The sequence below is a fragment of the Larus michahellis genome, chromosome 5, assembly GCF_964199755.1.
Source record: "Larus michahellis chromosome 5, bLarMic1.1, whole genome shotgun sequence".
Lineage (NCBI taxonomy): Eukaryota > Metazoa > Chordata > Aves > Charadriiformes > Laridae > Larus > Larus michahellis.
This window is the reverse complement of record NC_133900.1, coordinates 1960744-1971737: the sequence shown is the minus strand read 5'-3', so window position 1 is coordinate 1971737 and position 10994 is coordinate 1960744.

Here is a 10994-nt window from a genome sequence, read left to right as displayed (position 1 = left end):
CAGAGGAGGACGCTGCCCCACCGCCAACCACGTCTGTGATGAGCCACGCTCCAGTCCTTCGAGGGAGGAATCACAACCACGACACACCTTCCGTCCCACCTTCCTCCCACCTCAGTTCAGCCAACAACCAAGGCAACGCCTTTGCTACAAACGAACGCAGAGCAGCCCTTGGGTGCTGGTGCACTCCTACCAAAGCAGAACTCGGCCTCTTTTAATGATAGTATCTCTATAATCTTGGTGAGTTGTTATTCTGTAAACCAAGAAGATTAATGCTGCCGTGCAAACAGTCTGATTGGATCTGGCACAATCAAGGTTTCTTAGCGAGAAAACGTACAGTTTCCTAATGCGGCTGACACAAAGCCGCGCTCAGACCTTTTCAAAGGCTTTCAGGAGTTATTATCACAGATTAAGTATGGCGTGAGCAAAAAGGTTTAAAGTCTTGTTTATAGTTAGCCCATGGCTCTAAATTAGCAACTTATCTCTTAAATGATCAATTGAGTCATAGGCGTTAATGAGTCAAGTTTAGCCAGAAGGGGTGAGGAAGGAGGGAGAAAGATCTCAAGCCACTGCTTTGCAAAAAGGCAGTATGAAAATCTCAATAATTTCTAAAGTCAAATTGCATTTTAATCAATGCCTCCCAAATAAGATGAAGAAGCCACACTGTGACTTTCCCAGCTGTAAAAAATGGAAGTCTGGTTTCACATTTGCATGATTTTGAAGGTCAAATGCCTGCTATCCAAGTCTTACTGATCCATATGGACTAGAAATGCCACAATATGCAATCATCATGAAGGCAGATTGTCTCCTGTAAATCTGTCCTTTTTGTAACACATTCAAAATGTACCGTATTGGATGGATTATAAATCCATTCAGGAAACACAAGCAATATTGTACCGAGTGTCTCTGGTTTGTGAAAACCCATGCGTACGGGTGAATATGCACGTATGTGCGTGTGTGGATCCGTGAGAGAAGCAGAGACAGATGGCCCAGTCCTGCCCTCACTGAAGTCAACGGGAGTTTTGCCATCACTTCAGAAGACGGAAGCTTGGATTTGGGCAGAAAGGCACTTTTATTAGCACAATGCTTATTCTAGCCGTGTAGAAAAAACACTTACTGGTGCCGGACCAGCAAACGGGCAGGGCCGTTGGGCAGTTTCCCTGAAGGGGGCGTGCTGCTGTCTGTCTCGTCCCTCCCCCCGGGGAAACGGGCCTGGCAGCAGGGAACGGCAATACTCGGGCTCCTGCATTCCTCGGTCCAGGAGAAAATGCGGGCGCTCTGTTTCACATCAAGCCATTACCCGTTATTCTCATGTTAGGGACTTTCGAATGACACAGGTTTTTGAAATATTTCAGGACTGCTTTTGAGGGCAGGGCTGGGAGGTCGCCGCTCTCTCTTGCAGCCTAAGAGCGTGCCGCGTTTTCATTTCTCCATTTTAACAAATCACTTTACACATTGCCATTTTTTTCTTCCAGCACATGTAATTGAAAAGAGACATATGGAGACCAGCATGCAAACCCTGCAAACATTTCAGCATAGCTTCAAAACTAATGCTAATCAATTTTTTGGAACTTCTTTTTTTCCCCCCCTTCCGTTAACTCAAGAGCGAGTTCTCAAGAACCCAAGGTGTTTTTTTAAAGACAGCGTAACAATCCCCAGGGAATGACAGGGTGCCTCCCCAGCAAATAATCTTCCTCTTGTCCTTTTTTTTTTTTTCAATCCCGTGCACAGCCAGGGTCACCCACAGTACCGGCACAAAAGCCGCTGAGCTGCTGGGCTGGAGAGCTGGGATCAGCACATCTGGGAAACCGCAGCCTGACCGTATACAGCGGGAGCTGCATCAGGCACCGCCTCCCCTCTTGTTTTCCCGTGTCCTTGTCAAGAAAAACCCCCCGTAATACAAGCTATCAAAAATCTCCTTCTGCATGATTGTGCTAAACGTTACCTGAGAACAAGGAAGGCACAAGATGAACAGACCTTTACAACAGAATGTGCATCTGCCAAGACAAAAATACCCAGCGAGCTTCTGGTGCTGGCACAGTGACAGTATAAGCAAGCTGTCTTTGCAATGATTTTGCAAATGATCCATTACAAGATTCGAGTATGAATTCTGCAAAGGCCGTAGGGCCCCAAGGGCAACACATTCTATATACCGCCACCTAAGCATTCACCAGATAGACAGGGCTACGGGCTAAAAAGAAATCCTTCCAAGACTTTTTGTACAAATGCTTTGCAACAGACTTGTGAGTTGTTTTTTCCTCTCTCTCCCTCTCTCTCTTTTTGTTCAGTTGCCTGGCATTTGCTAACCCACAAGCTGCTGTTTCCCTTTCCAAAGAAGCTCTGATGGGTGGAGGGCCAGGAAAAATTAGCCCAACTGATGAATGCAATCTCGACAGAAAATATGTTTTTTATCAGAGACCACATGTTGCCAACAGCAATTAAAGTAAAACTGGGAGATTTCATCGGATATAAGCCTGCATAAAAAACCCAGACTCGCTTATCAGGTATCTGTCAGCTCAGGCGGATTACTCGTGTGCTCTGCAGCCTGCCAGTGGCCAGGGAAGGGGCGGCCACCGGGTCCCAGGTGTCGGCAATGGCACGGAAGGCAGCAAAGGACATCCCAGGCACAGGGGCAGGAACACAAAGAGAAGCAGGCGTGCGTGTCGGGAGTCTGCTCCCCACCCTACCAGCGCAAGCCTCAAACGCGTTCACTGGCCCCAGAGGGAAAACGGCTTTGAATCACAGCCATGGTAGACCAGAACCTGGCTTCACGTGTAAATGCATGAGCTCGGAGCTCTGTTTTTATTTACAGGGCCGTGCCATGCATTTTAAGTAAGGAGTAAAAGTGACCAGCCAGAGCATTAAAACCCCACCTGACAAGAACTTCCCCTCATTAGTGCTATTTGCATTATATATGTTCCATTTGTGAAGTGGCTGAGGCTAGGAACCTTAGCCTTTAGAGGACCTGAATAAATCATGACAATTGGCATTTTAGTACCGAAGAAAGACAGGAATTTCCATACGGACTGTTAATCATTTTCCCAGCTACCCACGTTAGGCAAAGAATTTACCAGGATTATTTACTAAAATATCTAGTAAATGTTACTCAGCCATGTCTGTTAGCCTTGATTTCAAATGACTACAGTACAATGATATACTTAAAAACTCACGGTGACGGACAGCATCGCTTTGCATCCTCTCCGTGTTACCCATCAGGCCACTGCAAACTAACAGAGTGACACCGGTTCTACCAGCGCCGGGTCCAAAACGCTCTTCCATCCATCACACACACGGACTCCTACAGCACCGGCCTGCACTAGGGAAAAAGAGACACTTCTCAAACAAACTAACCCTAACACACCCGCAAGCTAAATATTTCCAAAGGTTTAGGAGCTAACGCAGGAACTTTGAAAGGCATGACAGAAGGTAGATGTAATTCTAGTGTTAAAAAAAAACCAGCCTCACGGACTCGAACAAATGAACTTAAACCAGAAAGAGAGCAAACACGCACACGTTCTTCTATGAGGGAAAAGCAGCCTGTGGTCCGAGGTGGTCCGAGGCAGCCCGGGACAAGGCCTCGAGCACCCGAGTCAGCCTGTGTGCCTCCGTACGGGCACAGGCAGCCTCCCAAGTCTCCTTTCACATGCCCTGGTCCTCACCACCTGCCCAACAGCGGAATTTGTAGGGGAGGAAGGTAAATTTCCCCCAAGAATACAGTACTAAGCAACATCTACTGTTTGCAAAAACTTGTCGTCCACAGACTAAGTAGATACAAAGGTTCATTCCTTCCCGTCCCTTCCAAAAATCTTTACTATCTCCAAAACTATTTCCTTAGGGAAAGAGGATTCCATTCCAATTTGCTGACTGCTCATAGTAAACATGACTTGGAAATCAAAGTCAAGGGCATGTTTCAGATGCGCAGCACAAACAGCCTTTTTTGTTTTAAAGCAAGTTTTTTTAAAAAAAAAACCCAAGCAACTCCCAAACCCAAAACCCCCCACAGAAGTTCCCAGTACAATTAGGGGGAGTTTTCAACTAGCAGCACCTCAGGAAGAAGGGAACTGCTAAGATGAACTTTAGGTACCATTCCGTGAGCGAGGGGAGGAAACCAAGCTCCTGGCAGGCCCTGGTGCTGCCGCACGGCAGCCGTGCTGGATGCCCAGACTTGCTCTAGCAGCTCTGTACTTGGGCTTTGGCTATCAGGTCCCACGCCAGACGTGCCACCCACTCAAGCTGCAGTAACTCTGTCATGACTCTGAACTCTTAGGCCAAAAAGGTATGTTAAAACACAGGGCTACATCTGCTTTCTCTTCTAAAGTTGAACCCAAGAGAATTTATTTTTTGACTAGGTGACCCAGAGAAGGACAGGTCCTGCAACTGATCTACAAATTATTTTTAAAGCATCTGCAGAAATAATTATCCTTGGCACCTAACAAACCATTAAAACTGCATACATCTGCTTTTATTTCATGGTCAAACTGAAGTGAATACAGAGGTTCAGAGTACACCTCCAGCTTTCTGTTTTATGGATCAGGTGTTTGGTTTAGTCCTGGAACTGAGGATTTGGCAGTAACCCAGAGAGAGACAAACCAGGGCTCCTGGACAATATCCTGGGCTGTGCCAGGAACCAAAACCAGCAGCACGAAGATCTCAGCCTAGAACCATGTTCTGACTGCATTAAGATTTTACAGTAACCAGCAGTACCACAAAAAGCTGGAAGAGAGTATTCATCCAGATTTAAACATACAAATCACATTATTATAAGTTTACGTCACTCTTTAGATATATTCCTAGATGCAGAGATATCTATACTCCTGCGGACACAGGCAGACACAAAGTTAACCACCCAGGGGCTGTGGCACTCTCCGATGTTTTGGACACAGACAACACCCAGAAAGGTTTCCGCAACAGCACATCCATCCGGTGGTGCTCCAACACACGGCTGCAGGGACACTTCCTTGTTCCCAAGCTCCAGCCTCTGCCAAGCCCCCGTTCCCAAAAGTCAGCATCTCTGAGCATCAGCATCGCCTCCAGCCCGCAGTTCAGAGCTGCGGCAGCAGCAAGGGAACGCACCGTGAAGGAATCGCTGCCGTAGTTTTTCTCCCTCTACAAATAATACTCAGCAATGGGTAAGCTGAAGCTGGCAAAATTCCACTGCCTGCAGTAGCCCGGGCCTTGATTCACACCATAAAAGCACTGAGCCTGCTTCTACCAGAAGGCGTGTGAGACCCGAGCCAGCCCCGCCTCACCTACCTCAGCTGAAGGTCAGCTAGCCCAGCTGAAAGCAAGCCACGGCCAGCAGCTCGGCTAGTCCCTGGGCCAGCCTGGCTCCACAGGAAAGATGCTGGCAGAGAGCATCCGTCAGCAAAAGCTGCTGAAGGAAATGCCAAAAGAGCAACTAGGAAGGCAGAACCCATGGACGTTGTGGGGTTAAGAACATCAAGGAGAATATCGGGAGACCTATTTAAATGGTCATCTTTTTATGTTTAATTCCCTATTTACACTAAACTTAGTAATTCTAAATCCCAGGCTGTGGGAAATCACACAGACTTAAAATAAAATCATGGCTCTGGTCTGCCCTTAGTCTTCCATACCTTCCTGCGCTCAACGTTTTGCTGCAGGGTGCACCTACACCCCACAGTCATCTTCCCGCTCTCGTGGGCATCCTGACAAGTCTTTTACGTTTTGGGTTGTTTTGGTTTGGGGTTTTTTCCCTCCTTTTTCCCTTTTCCTCTTCCATGCTTGCCTCCTCTGTTTTCACGCAAGCGGCAGACGGTCCCCCAGTCCTTTCTCTGAGCCCACGCCACACTATTCCAGGTCCCAACACCACGGCATTTTTGCAAAGCACAGATCTGTTTCAAGCTCCAACTTAAGGCCAGTTGGGTTCGGGGTTTTTTGTTGGTTGTTCCTCCCTCCCCCACCTCTTACATTGCCGGAGCCTGAGCATTAGTGACAGATAATCAGCTTCCATTAATTTCTAGACTAAGTCTACTGGCTGGCATTTTTGCCCCTGTCCCCACCTTCTCTACAGCAGTTGCCCCTGTGTAGGACTTACAAGCCAAAGACACTGGAGCAACATTATTTCATTTGTTGTGTTATGGGTCTTCCTTGTTCTCGTTTGAGGGGAAAACTCAAAACTTTGTTTCAAGTCAATTTAACCACATTGTTGGAAGAGAAGGGGCTGTTCATTATTTGGGTTTTTTGTTTTGTTCTGACCAGTGAATTAAATAAAGCCTAGCCATCTTCACAGAACTCCCCCAAAGGCAGACACACCTGGCACCGCTGCTCTCCCGGACACCACTAACGATGCTGGTGCAAGGGCACAAGCCTCCACAGCACACATTTGGCCCTGGCTCTGTTCAGAGACTCGACTCTCCGACCTGAAAGGTGTTCCCTCGTCCCAGCCGGAGCACCTACCCTCTGCCACGCTCCAGCTGAGACGCGACGGCAAAATCGGGAGAGAAGCAAAGCTATCTAACACTCCATGTAGTCACTGTTTCACCAACCAAAAATCATGTTACGTCGCAAGCTAAGCAAAAGCAATTCTGTTGGCTTCACTGCTGTTTTCCTGCTGGTGTCATTTGAACTTTAGCTGCTCCCTCATCTACAGCTAGACTGTCTTGATATAATGTGCCTTTAGTGGCTCACTCAATAACCTCCAAAAATTGAACACCAAGTAAATAATTGATTTTAAGACATCAAATACATAAAGAGAGGAGTCGGCCACTGCAGGGCTTCAGAACCTCCTGCTCTTTGTCCAGGGTGGGCACAAACAGTTACTTGTGCAGCTGCTGCCCCCGACAGCCATCTACTGCTGGGCAAGAGCACCGGAGGTACAATATGCTTTAATTTATTATATATCATACCTGCATGCACAGCTAGCTGCATCAAATTTTAAATTTTCTATCACCCCCCTTCTAGTTATACGACCAAAGTAGTTTCGCAAGCTTGTGATATCTGATTTTCTCCTATGTAGGAATAAGCCGGCATGAACCAGTCCCCAGGATTGCTTCCCAAAAGGGCTCAAGTTAAAAAGTTGGAGGCATCCTCAAACACTGCTGGAATTGAGACTATGCCACTAGATCGAGACGAGCCACGCTGGGCTGCCACCAACCCCACACGGCTGACAAGAAACCTGCAATGCTCCTGCAAACACGGGGAGCCCTTCGACCTTCAAGAGCACAGTTGCATCTTTACATACGACAAAAAAAATCCCCATATTTCTGTCTCCGAGTCTTGCTGATCCATGACTGTGTCTGTCAAAAGCAATGATTTCAACCACCGCTAGCAGTATATGCTTTCCAAGGCATGCGGATCACAACCTGCGCTCTAAACCAGTACCCCTCTCCCTGCCACGTCTGCTCCCTCCTAACGATCACTCCAAGTGACATTTGCATTTGGCCCATAAGCAGAGGAGTTCACCTGACACAGGGTGGCCCAATTAATGCTAAAGACCTTGTCTCTCCGATCCCCAGACGACACTGGATTCCAATACAGCTCCCATTTAAGACTATTAGGGAGGAATCAATCACTTGTCCGAAGGGAGCAGCGCACGGAGCTCGGCTGTCGGGAGAGGTTGCTCCTCGGAAGCGGCGCGTCAGGCTGCACCCGAGAGACTGGAGCTGACACGGAGCCCGGCTCTGCTGGCCATCAGCTACTCCTGGCAGCAAGGGCAGAGGCAGGGCTGGGCGGGCAGGAGCCCACCGAGGCAGGGCCAGAGCAACACACGCCGCTCCTCCTGCTCCTCCCGCAGCCAACGCCACGCCGGCTCCGCCAGTTTAGATCGCAGGGGCAGAACCGGGCTACAGAGAGAGGGGGCAGAAAATGCCATCCTATCTCAGAGGTTCACCTTTACATCCGCTTGGGGAAAAAAAGGAAGAAGAGAAGAGGGAAGCAGCTCCTCTGTCCTTCAGTAACGTAAGGATCAGAACTCAATAGGATTATTCTTTCTGTAACACACAAAGGCAGCAAGAAGAGGAGGAGCCATCGTGGCATGGCTTATGTAAGATTGCTGCCTTGTTTCTTGTAAAACAGACAAAAACCCAGGTGAACACAGGGAAGAAACAGCCCTGTTTTCTATTTGTTTCTATTTTCTATATCTATCTACTTGTGATAAGATAGCAAAAGGGTTAACAAAGAATATCTCTCTATGGTCAAATCTAATTTAGCATCCTGACTGCTGATCTAGAAGGGCAACTGTAAAGCAAATTAATAGCGCTTCTAAAAAAAAAACCAAACCACACCACCATTTAGGGATTTTCAGAAGAATGGAAATGGGGCACCAATACTCTGATGGGAGCATCGAAATGGTTACCAACATAGGCAAAAATAAAAAGCAGCAGAGAGAGAGTATTTACTAGCTATTATAGCATAAATGAATGGACACCCCAGCTAGCAGCAGGCCCGCAGCAGTAGGTGCTCTACAGGAGAGACTTCCTTGCAGAAGCCCTTACAGCCCGTGCGGAGAGGGGGGACCTGAGAACCAGGGCCCCAAGGCGGTTCAGGGCAGGGACGTGCTGCTCCTCAGGTCACTGCAGTGACACCAGCGCCAGCCAGGGCAGCGTGTGCCGCCGCTGGGACGGGGACCTGCTGCAGGACCAGAACCGCATCGGGACCAGGCAGTTGCGAGCCAATGACGGCAGCCACAGCAGTGTCTGACTCCTACCAAAGGGAAGCTTTACGCAGCTTTTTGTCACCAAACGCCACTCGCCTCTGACACACTTTTAGACAACATTCACTCAAAAAAGCACAGGGAAGGAAAACAGATGAGCACCAAATAGCAGCAGCGGATTTAACTACTCGTTTTTTATTTTAACAAGTTAGAAGTTTAGTCCTGATCAGTGTAACATAACCCTCAGGGTCTCACACATTTGGAAAAAAAATCAGGAGAGACAACTGCACAGCTGCCTCTGATTCTGATGGGGCCAGGACCTCACCGCCTGTGTTACGTTCCCAGGTCTGTGCCCCTCAGAGCCGCATCCATAAACGGCCGGTGCACAAGAGGACAGCCCGGATGGGAACAGGACAGGAGGCCGTGCATGAAGGCGTGACTTCAGGAGTACGCCCGTCCTCCGTGTCAGGGAGCAATTTCTTGCAATAGGTGGGTCTTCAGCCTAGCGGGCCATCATGCCAGCTCATGTCTGGAACCAAAAGGTAGACAACATAAGATTCAATTTAGAGCCTTTATTTTTTTAAATGTGAGGGTGTGAAGCCATGGGATGCATTACATAGGGACAGGGATGTATTCCCTGTAACTCGGGGTTTAGAGGCTGCCCCCAAAGTGACTTTTTTTCCTGGAAAGACCTCTCAGAAGTTGGGGTACTACATGCCGCTCTTTCTGCAGCCAGGCATAGAAACTGCCACCTACCCGGCGAAGGGACACACACACCCCATCACCTTTTCGCAGCCCAGGAGGCACAGAATTGCCTGGCTGGCCACCAAGTGCAGCGCGAGCTCCTACCGCTTGCTACGCTGTGCCGAGACTGCCACAGGTCTCCTGGGGAAAGGCGTTTAGGAATATGACCAAGTCCTGGGGAACAAAGCCGTTCTGGGAGCTAACCTGTGACTGCGCTGCAAGAATACATCGCCCAGAAGGCTACACCGTTAGCACTGAGCTCAACACAGCGAGGCTGAGGTACGTGAGAAGATCACTTGGGCTGTATTTTCTGCACAGCCTTAGGACAACTCCTACTGCAAATACTTTTAAAAGGAAAGAACCAATGTCAGAACAGTCACCATCCACGATGCTTCCTTCCCTAACAGGACTTCAGTCCAAAGAGCAATATCCACTGCACACAAAGAAGTGTGTCTGAATAGATGATTGGGAGAACCCTTGGTCATGTCCTAAACACGCTTCTAGACCACAAACCCGGGGAACCTCGGTGAGGAAAGAGAGCATCTTTCACTAACCCAGCGCAGCTGCTGGGAAGAGAGCAGACAGCTTTTCATACACGTCTGCCCCTCTTATTTACCTGAAAGTTTTCCTTTTCTTCCAGCGAAGCCTGTCGTTCCCATTAAGTGCCCATTTCCCACACTGGAATACCAGCTTCTGTTGTAATCTGAAGTACCAAATTTTGTTTCATTTTTTTCATTAAGTTTGTTGGTGCTCTTTTCAGTACGGCTTTGAGTTGAGTCCAATTTTAAGCATATGAGATAAAACTAAACATCTTTAAGACGAACCGGAGGTTGCTACGTTACCATGACAGTAGGTTTGTACTGGAGCTGGTGATGGTTTGTGCTTGCTTGGATGGTAATTACTGTCAAAATGCAAAGGGCTAGTGAACAGGGCCCATGGGAAAGGGCAGGATGACAGTCCAGGCAAGACATCCTGCTAATAGGTCTGAGAGCAATTACTGTATGGTTTATGATCACAATACTTAACCCTCTACCTCTCAAATAGCCAAATGCCTTTGCTTTCTGTCTGCGCCCCACTGGAAACCAGGCTCGCTACCGCCCTAGAGGATGGCCGCCGGCTCTGCCAAGCCACACAGCTCCTCAGCGCAGCTTCTCCCAGCGTAAGTCATCCCTCCTCAATGCCAAGCTGTGCACCGAGTCTGCGGACATCCCCAGAACAATACTGGACATTTTTTAATAGAATTTGTTTAGCTACCTCTGAAAACTGCTATATGTAATTTATTTTTTAACTATGTAAGTGCTGGCCAAAACATCACAGGCACCACCACCTAATGGCCTTATTTCATAATATCCAGCCATAGGAAATCTGGGAAAAAAAATCCAGACCCAGCTTATTACAGAATACATCTTGCCTTTCCTTGTCATCTCTAGGTCAACCACGCGCTTGCTCCACTCTGGCAACGCCACGCTCTTCTATCAGTATGAGGAAAAGGCCAGAAATGAAGGCTATCACTTGAGAAACCAACGCACTCACCAAGTGTGAACCAGTTTCCGTCTGTGCCAGGTCTCAACTGCTGCAAGAGCAAACATCCCTTTGCACTTCCCAGTATTGCAGATCGCTTTGTAGGTATTTTATGGGGCTT